Raw genomic sequence first — 13,473 nt, forward strand, 5'->3', positions numbered from 1 at the left:
TCAGCTGCCTCTTGCACACTCCCTATTGGGGATGTGCCCGAAACCAAGGTACATGCCCTTGACCGGAATCGAACCTGGGACCCTGGAGTCCGCAGGCCGAGGCTCTATCCACCGAGCCAACCCAGTTAGGGCTAATTTTCATTGTTGAAAGTAATACAGATGTCCCCTTTTCTTCCACTGGCCCCGGCCCCAGGCTGTCCCCACGCCATGGTCTGTGTCCCTGGGTTATGCATATATGCTTACAAGTTCTTCCCACCCGTCCACCACCGCCTTGCTCCTCAGTTAAGCATCTAGAGTTGCCACGCAAAAACACAAAGATAGCTGAACGTCTGATGGGAAGTTGTAGTAAAACACACACACACCCTCCGCCCCATTATTTAACCCACTTTCTTCTGTTCCGCACTTCCTCCTTCTCCCGCCACCCACTCCCCCACCCCCCATTTAAAAACAACAACAACAACAACGTGGGGCCCTAGCCGGTTTGGCTCAGTGGATAGAGCGGCAGCCTGCGCACTGAGGGTCCCAGGTTTGATTCTGATCAAGGGTACATGCCCGGGTTGCAGGCTTGATCCCCAGGAGGGGGTGTGCAGGAGGCAGCCGATCAATGATTCTCTCTCATCCTTGATTCTTCTATCTCTCCCTCTCCCTTTCTCTCTGAAATCAATAAAAATATATTTTTAAAAAATAAATAAAACAACTTGGTAGATTCTGTCATCTTGGAGTTCAAGTTTGGGTAAAAGGAAATTCTGGGCATTGTCAAACTAGAACAATAGGAAACTTCAGAAATTTCAAAATGTCTATAGGCATGGTACCCAGAGGAGTAATTGTGCCTATAAAGTAATGATCACAATAATGAATAAATTGGGGGAAATAGAGAAGGCAGATAATCCTAGTCCTGATTGGCAAATGCTTCTTGAGTACTTGAAATCCAGGAGACTTAAAAAGAAACTTTGATGAACTGAGATTTTTTTAAAAGTCTTTTACAAAAACCAGAAAGATGAATTTTAAAATACACTTAATCATGGTTAATATGTTGTAGTGGAAAGAGCATGGGCTTTGAGGTCAAACATTAGCAATGTTTAAATCCAAGGTCTACCACTTTTGAGCTCTGAGACCTTGGATAAATCATTCTGTTAGAGGATCAGAGTTACACAGATAAGATGTTCCATCCTTCAGGGCCATTCCGAGGGTTAGACAAACTAACACGCACAAGGCACCACCGCCTAGTGCGTCACAAACCATGACTGATAACTTCCTGGGCCTTCCTCCTAAGGCTAGTCTTGTTGTTGTTGTTGTTGTTGTTGTTGTTGTTGTTGTTTTAATGAGTGTAAATTTATTAAAGCTTGAGATAGTGAGGCAAAGGAAGGGTGCCTGGAGATAAAATCAGGGAATCAGGGGGTAAGCTCAGGAGAGCTGCCTCTGACCATTGTTCCCCTGGGTGAGAGTCTAGAGTCTCATCAGGACCCTTAGAGCTTAGGACAGAGAAAGAGTTCAAGTTGGAAAGGACACAAACCCAGACAAGTAATGTGAAAGAGGAAATTGTAAAAGAATAGTTACTTTTTTATAGGTCTATATCTCCAAAGTCAGATGAATTAATAACAGGAAGAATACTGGGGGGTGGAGGGGGGGGGCGACGGGGGGGGAGGGGAATGCAGATGTTCCCTTTCCTCTCAGCCCCCCTATTCAGCCACAACTCGGTTATGGCACTTACAGCGTTCTGCTTTGTAGAGCAGTTGTTTGCATATACACTTCATCTTAGCCCCCTTACTACCAGGTTCAATAAGTATTTGTGAATAATGTTGTCATGTAACTACCAATCATGAGAATTCATGAAACATGTGCATGAAAATTAAAGATGGAAAATTTTTCCACAGATTTTCTAAGGCAGGTAATGGGTGATTCTAAAGATTATAGATATCAATATTCATGAGACAGTATTTCAGAGGAGATTTATTAACATAGGGTTCATGAACACAAATAAAAAAGCAATATGGAATTACTGAGGACAAGCTTTTGCTTATATATTTATCTATTTTATGAAACTCCCCTCCATCTTTCACTCTTGTCAAAATCCACCCATATTTTGAAACTCATCTCAAAGTCTATCTTTCCCATGAAGTCATGCCTATTCATCCCAACAGATCATCCCTTCCTCTGCTGAATGCCTAAGACCTTGGGTTATTCTTGTTAAACTTATAGTATCTGTTGTTTCAAATAAGATAATGTTCATGAAAGTGTTTTTGTACAGTGTAATAACAATTGAGATTCAATGTCTATTGAGCACCTACTCTGAGCTTTGCAATGTTTATGGAGACTTGCTCTGTGCTCCATCACATATGCTTTGTGTAGCTCATCTAGACTGGAGTTCCCAAGAGCTATCTTATTCCTCTTCATATTACTAGCTCCTGGCATAGTGCCTGTCACAAAGCAGCCTTGTAATAATATCTTTGTTAAGAGCTCGCTTAGGAACTTTCACAATTTTTATCTCATTTCATCACCACAACTCTGTAAAGTAGATATGCCGATAAGCAATAAGTAGCTTTAATCAATCAATATTTGATATCAGCAGTGTGTAAAATCACTGTGCTAGTGCTGGAGACAAAGCAGTGAACAAAACAATCCCTGACTTCTTATTTTTAAACTAGAGGCCCGGTGCACGAAATTCGTGCACGGGGTGAGGGGGGGTGTCCCTCAGCCCAGCCTGCACCCTCTCCAATATGGGACCCTTTGAGGGATATCCGACTGCCCGTTTAGGACGAGGCCTAAACGGGCAGTCGGACATCCCTCTCACAATCCAGGACTGCTGGCTCCCAACTGCTCACCTGCCTGCCCTCCTGATTGCCTCTAACTGCTTCTGCCTGACAGCCTGATCAGCCCCTAACCACTCCCCTGCCAGCTTGATTGATGCCTAACTGCTCCCCTGACAGCCTGTTTGCCCCTAAATGCCCTTCCCTGCAGGCCCGGTCACCCCCAAATTCCCTCCTCTGCTGGCCTGGTCACCCCTAACTGCCCTCCCCTGCAGGCCTGGTCCCTCCCAACTGCCCTCTCCTGCTGGCCATCTTGTGATGGCCATCTTGTGTCCACATGGGGGCAGTCATCTTTGACCACATGGGGCAGCCATCTTGTGTGTTGGAGTGATGGTCAATCTGCATATTACTCTTTTATTAGATAGGATAAAGGCCTGGTGCACGGTGGGGGTCAGCTGGTTTGCCCTGAAGGGTGTCCCAGATCAGGGTGGGGGTTCCCTTTGGGTGTGGGGCAGCCTGGGTGAGGGGCCTGTGGGGTGGCCTTGGGTCGCTGGCCGGCCACGCCCCCGGCGACCCAAGCAGAGGCCCTGGTATCTGGAATTTATTTATCTTCTACAATTGAAACTTTGAAGCCTTGAGTGGAGGCCTGGGCCCACCAGGGTGTGTGGAAAGCTTGGCTTCCTCCATTTCGGGGAAAACCCAAGCCTCCCTCCTGCTCTCTCTGTGGCTGAAGCCATCTTGGTTGGGGTTAATTTGCATACTCGCTCCTGATGGGGTTGTGGGCGTGGCTTGTGGGTGTAGTGGAGTGATGGTTAATTTGCATATTACTCTTTTATTAGATAGGACTAGAGGCACGGTGCATGAAATTCGTGTACAGAGGGGGCATTCCTCAACCCGGCCTGCACCCTCTACAATCTGGGACCCCTCGGGGAATGTCCAACTGGGATTGGGCCTAAACCAGCAGTCAGATATCCCTCTCGCAATCCGGGACTGTTGGCTCCTAACCACTAGCCTGCCTGCCTGCCTGCCTGATTGCCCCTAACCCCTCTGCCTGCGTGCCTGATCACCCCTACCTTGCCCCCTGCCTGGCTTCCCTCTGTGGGAGGCCACCTGGTGGATCAGGGGAAGGCACTGCCTCCATTACCCTGCTGCTGCTGCCACTGCTGACCTGAGCCTCAGCCCTTTGTAGCTGCCTATGGCTGCCTGAGCCTTGGCCCTCGCAGCTGCTGCGGCTTTTTCTGGAAGGATGTCTGGAAGACGTCCACTCTAATTAGCATATTACCCTTTTATTAGTATAGATTTGGGGACCATTACAACCACGCAGAACTTAAAGAAAACAGATGGCCCTGGCTGGTTTGGCTTAATGGAGAGAGCATCGGCCTGTGGACTGAAGGGTCCCAGGTTCGATTCTGGTCAGGGGCGCATGCCTGCATTGCAGGCTCGATCCCCAATAGGGGTCCTGCGGGAGGCAGCTGATCAGTGATTCTTATCATTGATGTTTCTATCTCCCTCTCCCTTTCTCTCTGAAATCAATAAAAAAAAATATTTTTTTAAAGCAAACACATGATCTTCACTTTGTGTTTTATCATTTTACAATATCCTTTGTGCAGTATTTTAACTTCCCTCAACTGTCCTTTACCCACCCTTAAAATGCAGTCTATTTTGGGGAAGATGATCAGAAAAGTGATTCTAGTAGGTAGAAGTTTTTTGGGGTTTTTTTGGAGGGGATGGGGTCATGAAAATATTTAAAAATTGAGCATGGTGATGGTTGTACCACTCTGAATTTACTTTAAAAAAACAGTTCATTGTACACTTTAGGTGACATGTACAGTATATGAATTATATCTCAACAAAGCTGTTCTTTTATGTCTTTTTAAATAAAGACCAGTCTTATAATCAATTGCAGATATTTTCAGAGGCCCCCAGGATTTGCTTACAGCATCCCAAACCACGGCTGTGACTCCCAGTTGCCTCCAGTCCTGGCGGATCTGGATGCTGTGGTTTACCAAGGAGAAGGTGGCAAGAGATTTGTGGAATTTCTGCAACCCCATTTCCATGGTCTCCTCATAGGGCACCAGGGCCATTTCCACTGTGCCAGCTCTCTGCTTCCTTTAACCTGTTGGGCAAAAGAATCCTGCATGCTCTGGCCAGAAAGTGCATTCTCTCTTAGGTGGCCCGAATGCTTTTTTTAAGGTCGTTTTATGGATTCAAAAGAGTAAACAGACATGTGGAAAGCTTTTGTCGAATTCCTTTTACATGGTTCTTCCAGTCTCATGGGAAGTGAGATGTGGCTCTGAATTCATCCCAAAGGGTGTCTTTGGGCAAAATCACCCAGAATGGCACAACTCCTGCAGGATGCTCTACACACTTCGCTGTCAGGACTCAGGGGGGCTTGAGGGTGAGTGAGGCGGCAGTGCCAGCACAGGACCAGGGAGGAGGTAGCACTTTCCACACTGCCCAGGCCCATGTGGACTGCAGCTGCACCCGCCAAGGTGGGCAGGGTGTTTCCTCTGTTTTGTTTTGGTCTGGCCTCCACCACGTCAGCCACAGACCCATGCCTGCACTGAGATTGTGAATGGTTCAATGGTCCTACTTTTTGGTGGCAGTGGACGCACTCCACCTCCCGGACACTGGCAGTTAGACACTGGCGGCTTCCAAGTCGCTCGCGGGGAGAGCGGGGCCCTAGGTCCAAAACAGACTCGGGTGTCCTCGGCTAGGAGGCCTCCCAAGATAGGGGCTGCTGGCGGTTTGAAGGCCAACCACGACCCCGATCATGGCAGGGGTCCCCTCTGGGGCACTGGATGGCCTGGGCTAGGGCTCCCCGCAGTTTGAAAGTCGGCCACACTCCCCTATCATGGTGGGGGTCTCCTCTGGGGCGCTGGCTGGCCTGGGCTAGGGTCCACCCGCGGTTTGAAGGCCGGCCATGCCCCCGATCCAGGCGGGAGTCCCATCATGGTGACCGTTCATCCCGCTCCCTCAGCTCCCTCAGCTCCCTAGCCTGCTGTTTGGTCCTCCGTTCAGTCATTTTGGTCATTACAAGCCCCTGGCTTTTTATATATTGGGATGAGGAAAGTGAGGTGCACAGTAGTTGTGATGTTCTTAGAATCATACTGCTAGCAAGTTGCAGATCTAAAATTTAAATCTAGGTATTCCTGGTCCCAAGTCCAAGGCATAAGCACAAGAAATGGTCATATTATTTTTATTACATAGACAACCCCAACTTAAAACGGTACGACTTCCAGTTTTTCCTTAATGTTGTTGTGAAAGTAATATGCATTCAATAGAAACCAACTAAACTAAGCTATGATGTTCAGTAGGTTATGTACATTTCAAATTTATGTTATTTTCAACTTATAATGGGTTTATCAAGATGTAACCCCATCATAAGTTGAGGAGCATCTGTATTCTACTATATATTTACATATATCATTCATTAAATTTTATTATAAAATATATTACTAATGTATATTTATATACCAAATATTTTTGAACTCTACATTCAATAGTAAATTCTTAAGTTTTACATGATCCTTATACATACATACCTTAGAGATATTTCAGATTCAGTTACTTAACCCTTTGCACTCACTTGCTTTTTTCTCGATTCCTTTATTCTAATGCTAACCGTGTTGAGTCACACTCGACATCCGAGTGCAAAAGGTTAATAAAGCAAGTATCACAATAAAATGAGGCATAATCTTTTTGTTGGTAGGAGGTGTTGCCTTCAGTTGTATAAAACACAACACTTGTGAAGCACAATGAAGTGTAATAAAATGAGGTATGTCTATAATTTAAGAATAAAGTCACAAATTATCATTATCTAATTTTTTAAAAGGAATATGAAAGTAGATCTAATTATATTTCACCCCAAGAAATTGCTGACTCCACTTCCAGGTGATTTGTTAATATGGCTGATGATATTGGTGAGTTTCTTAAATTTAAATTAAAGATATAACTGATATTTGCATAAATGACTATCTTTGTCTTAATTGATCTTCCTGCTTGCAGTTTTATCTTGTTCTAAAGCATCCTCCATACTGCCAGTAGGTTGATCATGTTAAAATACTGATTTATTTGATCATGTTACTTTCTTGATGAAAATCCTCGAATGACATTCTATCACCCTTATGTGATACTCTATCACTACTGGAATGACATTCCATCACCATTTTAAAAAATATTTTTTATTATTGATTTTAGGGAGGAAGGAAGGGGCTGAGAGAAAGAGAGAGAGGAAGAGAGACAGAGAGAGAGAGAGAGAGAGAGAGAGAGAGAGAGAGAGAGAGAGAGAAAGAGAGAGACATGGATGTGAGATAGACACATCGATTGGTTGCCTTCCATACTCATCCCAACCAGGGATCCAACCCAAAACCTAGGTACGTGCCCTGACCAGGAATCTGTTAATTTTATTTTATTATTGAGAATATTACAGATGTCCCCTTTTTTCCCCCTCCTGCCCTCCCCCCACCAACCCGTCTCTCATCCCATCCCAGTCCTTCACCTCTCTATTTTCTGTGTCCATGGGCTATGACTAATTTGTACTTCTAAATTCCTTCTCCTTTTCATCCATTCCCCCAACATCCCTCCCATCTGGCAACTGTCAAAATATTCTCTGTATCTGTGAGCCTGTTTCTGTTTTGTTTGTTCATTTATTTTGATTTTTAGATTCAATTGTTGATAGATATGTATTTATTGCCATTTTTTGTTCATATTTTTTATCTTTTATTTTTCTTCTTTTTCTTAAAGAAGACCCTTTAATATTTCGTGTAATATTGGTTTTGGTGGTGATGAACTCCTTTAGCTTTTTCTTGTCTGGGAAGTTCTTTATCTGACCTTCAATTCTAAATGATAAGCCTTGCTTGGTAGATAATCTTGGTTGAAAGTCCTTGCTTTTCATTACTTTGAATATTTCTTGCCACTCCCTTCTGGCCTGCAAAGTTTCTATTGAGAAATCATCTGACAGTCATATGGGTGCTCCCTTTTAGGTAACTAACTGCTTTTCTCTTGCTGCTCTTAAGATTCTCTCTTTACCCTTTCCCATTTTAATTATGATGTGTCTTGGTATAGGGCTCTTTAGGTTCATCTTGTTTGGGACTATTTACTTAATTTTCTGATTTTTCTTACTTCTTTCTTTATATTACCTGTTCTTTTTCTAACTTCTTGATCAATTTAGCTCATTAATTTTTAAGAGAAGTATATTAATTTCTTTAAATTTAAATTCCCTCTAATTAGTATGTTTGATTGTGTAAAGAGTCTGAATTGTAATATTTTCTTTATTGTTCATTTCAAATATTTTCAAATTTCTACTCTGTTTATCCTTTGATGGTGAGCCACTTAGAAATGTTTTAATTAAGGTTTCAAGACTTTCCTTGACATATATTGTGTGTACCATGGCAAAATAAAATCTGATTGAATACAAGAGATTTTTTTAAATTTTCTCCCATCCAAATACATTGGGCTATTATTTTTTCATTATTGACTGAGTTGCAAACCAAAGTAGAAGAACTACTATAATTAGTTAGAGGAAAACCAAGTGCATCGAGTCTGTGAATTATACAGGGTTGGAAAGAGTATGAAATTTTAAAGCAAGAAAACCTAAATTAAATTCTTGATCTACCACTTACTCGTAAGTATGTCCCCTTGGGAAAGATACTCAACCATTTCCCTGAACCTCAGTTTTCATCTGTAAAATGAAAGCAGTAACAACAATAACATTCAGGGAGCACATTTTAGGTGCCAGGCTAAGTTCTTAATGTGCATTACTTCATTTAGTCTTCACATCAACTCTTTGGGGTGGATACTGTTATATTCCCAATCTACAGATGATGAAACTGAGGCTTGAGAAGTTAAGTAACTTGTTCAAGATCACACAGCAAGTGATAAGAAAGGGATTCACAGTCTAACTCTGGAGCCTGTGACCTAAACTGTTATACTATACGACCTTATCTTGATAATATAATTAGATAATCAAAGTAGTTAATGTATGTGAGAATGCTGAAAGCACTTTTTACGTTATTTTTACCTCATTAAAGGGGTATCACTAACCAATAGAGATTATCAAGATATAAAGATAAAAACTGCTCGCCTGCCTGCCTTCCTGATTTTCCCTAACTGCTTCTGCCTGTCAGCCTGATCACCCCCTAACCACTCCTTTGCCAGCCTGATTGATGCCTAACTGCTCCCCTGTCAACATGTTTGTCCCTAACTGCCCTCCCCTTCAGGCCTGGTCACCCCCAACTTCCCTCCTCTGCCGGCCTGGTCACCCCTAACTGCCCTCCCCTGCAGGCTTGATTGCCCCCAACTGCTCAGCAACTGAGCAACACCATCAGAGCAAGCAGCTCACTTTTCCTACCTCTGTGACTTCCTACTAGGAAATAAACTTTCGCTCATATTTGAAACCCATCCCCACCCCCCAAAAAATAATAGTAATGTTGATTTTAATAGATGTGATAGAGAGCATCCTTATCTTTTTGCCAATTTTAATGGAAATGGTTTTTTAAATGATTTAAACATTTTACCATTCAGTATAAAGTTTTCTGGCAATTTTTGGAAAATAGGTTTATCAATTTTAAGTAGTATGTTGCTATGGAAAATAACCTCTCAGGGTGATCTGCTGATAAATTCCTAACTGGGCAGGCCATTGTGGGTTGTCATGCCCAGGCCTCTAACTTCTGTACTAAAAGAAAGCTTATGTTTGCCTTAAGCGAGCCCTGTCCATTGTTTCTATGCATCTGGGTTAACAAACCTTTGAAATGGCCCCTTTCAGACCCCTCCTTCTAATACCATCCTCAAGTGACTGCCCTCAAGAGTTTAACTCTCCTGTGATCCAACCCCGCCCCGTAACCCCCTTGCTTTCTTCACCTCCTAGTAGTCTTTGTTATGCTTCCTCCTTAATTTCAAATGCATAAAAGAAACTACAAACTTATTTTCAGAAGCATTTATCTCAGTCTGTTGAGATTTTCCTTTCAGATATATTCTTTGTTTGGTTCAAACATTTTTTATAAATAAAGATTTGCACTTTCTTATGTTGACAGTAGTTTCCTTCCATTGCTATTTTGAGTTTTTATTATTAATATAACGGTTACTGAATTGTAGCATATATTTTTTTATTAATTAACTAGAGGCCAGGTCCATGATATCAGTGCATTCGGCGGGGTGGGGGGGGGATCCCTCAGCCCGACCTGTGCCCTCCCGCAGACCGGGAGCCCTCGGAGGATGTCTGACTGAATGAAGGCTTAGGTGGGCCTAAGCCTTCAGTCGGACATCCTTAGCATTGCTGCGGAGGCGGGAGAGGCTTCCACCACCGCAGCTGCGCTTGCCAGCCATGAGCCAGGCTTCTGGCTCAGCTGTACGCCCCCCCCCCCCCCCACCCCTCGCACCCTGTGGGAGCGCGCTGACCACCAGGGGGCAGCTCCTGCATTGAGCATCTGCTCCCTGGTGTCAGTACGCATCATAGTGACCAGTTGTTCCTCCGTTTGGTCAATTTGCTTATTACCCTTTTATTATATGATTATTATATAGGACAGCATCATGTGGCTTTTCTAAAGTATTGGTGTAATGAATTATGGTGATTGAATTACAAATATTAAACCATACTAGCATTCCTGGGAAAAATAAAAAAACCACACCTCCCTCCAGCTGCTGTTCTACTTCTCCATTCACATCTACAGAAAAGACTCTAAAAGAGTTATGCATACTCGGTCTTCATTTCTCTCCTCCCATTCCCTCTCCAAACCATTCAAGTCAGACTTTCACTTCACCACTTCACTGAAAATCCTTGAGTCAAGATTAATGACTTCCATGTGGCTAAATGTTCTAGTCAATTTTCAGTCCTCTCCTTACTGGATCCTTTCTTGTGAATTCCTCCTTCCTTCTACAAATGCTTCCTTCCATTGTCTTCAAGGCACACTTCTTGGTTCTGCTTTTTCCCGTCTCCTTTGCTGGTTTGTCCTCGTGTCCCCAACTCTTGGAGTGTCCAGGGCTTAATCCTCAAACCTCTATTTTCCCTCTTTCTGCTCAGGAATCTCACGCAGACTCCTGACTTTAAAATATGCCTCCAGCCCTAGCTGGTTTGGCTTAGTGGATAGAGCGTCGGCCTCTGGACTGAAGGGTCCCAGGTTCGATTCTGGTTAACAGCACATGCCCGGTTGCTGGCTCGATCCCCAGTAGGGGGTGTGTAGGAGGCAGCAGATCAAAGATTCTCTCTCATAATTGATGTTTCTATCTCTCTCTTCCTCTCCCTTCCTCTCTGAAATAAATAAAAATATATTTTAAAAATAATAATAAATAAAATAAAATATGTCTCCATACCTGTATGCTGCTGAGGCATAAATTTTTATCTTCAGCTCAGGCCTCTAGCCTGTGGATTGAACAGGAGTTTATCGGTACAACTTCAGTAACTGGAAGTAACCTCACAAGGTGAACTGGTCATAAATTACTAACTGGGCAGGTCACAGTGGGTAGTCTTACCCCAGGCCTATAACTTCTTCAGTAAAAGGTTGTTAAGCAAGCCCAGCCCATTGGTCTTGTGCACCTAGATTAATACCTTTGAAATGCCAGAAGTAATCCCCTTTTCCAGACCCCTCTGAACACCCTCAAGAGAGCACAGAACCTTCTTTATCCTATAATACAATAATGGAGATTTCCCTGCTTTGCCTTTTCCCTTGTTCATATAATCTTCCCTGTGTCCCCTCCTTAATTCCCAAATGTATAAAACACATTGCAAAACCGTGATTGTTCAGAGCACTCGAGATTTTGCTTTCTGTCATGTCATCAGTTTGGCTCAAATTAACTCATAAAAATTCTTTCCAGGTTTGGACATTTCTTATGACAACAAGCCTGAATTCCAAAACTAATTTTCTAACTACCTACTCAATGTCTCCACTTGAATGTCTAATAGGCTTCTCAAATTAACATATGCTAAATGAAATTACTGATTTCTGAATCATCCCCCCTAGAAAAAAACTTTCTTTTCCCATCGTCTTTTCTGTGTCAACTAATGGCAACTCTATCCTCTGGTTTTCTTAGGCGAAAAACCTTACAGTCATCCTTGAAGCCTTCCTTCATCTCTCATCTCACATCCAGTTAATTCATCATAAATCCTTAGATCATATTAAAATCAGACCATTTCTTACCCTCCATCTGCTACTTCCCTGGGAGCCAGCCACCATTATTTCTTGTTTGGGTTATTCCGATATAGTCCCCTGTTGTAGTGTTGGGGCTAAGGCAGGGCACCCCAAGGTATCCCACAATGGCATACTGATTATTCCAAATTAAAATCACTTGAGAGGCAGCAGGAGTGAGAGGAGCTCTCGAACGCCTCTCTGTCTCTCTAAATGCAGCAAATAACTCTCCTTGTGATAGGTGCCCTCCCCACTCCTGAAGGACTAAGACAGCCTTATCACAAGCATTACGAAATCCAGAGTTGAAAAGGCCTGTATAAAACAAACCTTGCAACTCTTTAATCTGCTAGATAAGCCAAAACCCTCTTAGATGCCTTTCTTTTTTTTTCTTTTTCTTTTTTAATATATTTTTATTGATTTCAGAGAGGAAGGAAGAGGGAGAGAGAGACAGAAACATCAAGGATGAGAGAGAATCATTGATAGGCTGCCTCCTGCACGCTCCCCATTGGGGATCGAGCCCACAACCCAGGCATGTGCCCTTGACCAGAAGCAAACATGGGACCCTTCCGTCCACAGGCCAATGCTCTATCTACTGAGCCAAACCAGCTAGGGCTGGATGCCTTTCTAACACTTTCGTTGTCCTGTCAACGTTTCACAAATGTATTGTTTTTATCTAAAAAGTTTTAAAAGGTGCTTAGTTTGATCATTTCTTTGAGCCTCATTTTATGATCTGAGTATCATATTGGGGTTTTCCCATGCACATGTATTTAATTTTTCTTCTGCTAATCTAGCTTTGTGTCAATTTTTAAAATATATATATTTTATTGGTTTTTTACAGAGAGGAAGGGAGAGGGATAGAAAGTTAGAAACATTGATGAGAGAAACATCCATCAGCTTGCCTCCTGCATACCCCCTATGGGGATATGCCCAAAACCAAGGTACATGACCTTGACTGGAATCGAACCTGGGACCCTTCAGTCCGCAGGCCAATGCTCTGTCCACTGAGCCAAACCGGTCAGGGTTAGCTTTGTGTCAATTTTATTATTTGTCCTATCATGCAAGTTAAAGGGGAGGGGGCGATTCTCCCCCTCCCAACAGTTTTTCTGCTCCGCATCTGCTCTCGCTATAGTTTCTTCTAAACACAAATTTTATAAAAATTTAAATCGGATTATTTCATTTTTCTGCTCAAAATACTCAAATGGCTTCTTCTCTCATTCAGTGCAGAAGTAAAGCCCTTAAAATGGCTTATGTGTCCCCACGTGATCTGCTGCCTTCTGACTCTCTGATCTGCCCTCTCACCTCTTCCTTTCCTTTTCACTTGCTGTTCCTTCCGCCTAAAATGTTTGTTAACCTAAAAATAAAAGGCCAACGTAAGAGGCAACACGCATTTATTTAAGATCCAAAGTAATAGCTATTCAACAAGCACCGATTCAGGCAGAAACCCAAGTAATGTTCCTATTAGGAGACAGAGGCAAAGGGTTTATGGGAAAGGGAAGGGGGACAAGGGCATCAATAGAGAAAGGCATTCTATCGGGGCAGCTAAACCAACAGAGTGATGCTAATCCTAAACAATGTGTTTATTTGCAGTTGGGTAGTCATCAGTC

The sequence above is a fragment of the Cnephaeus nilssonii genome, assembly GCF_951640355.1.
Source record: "Cnephaeus nilssonii genome assembly, chromosome: 13".
Lineage (NCBI taxonomy): Eukaryota > Metazoa > Chordata > Mammalia > Chiroptera > Vespertilionidae > Cnephaeus > Cnephaeus nilssonii.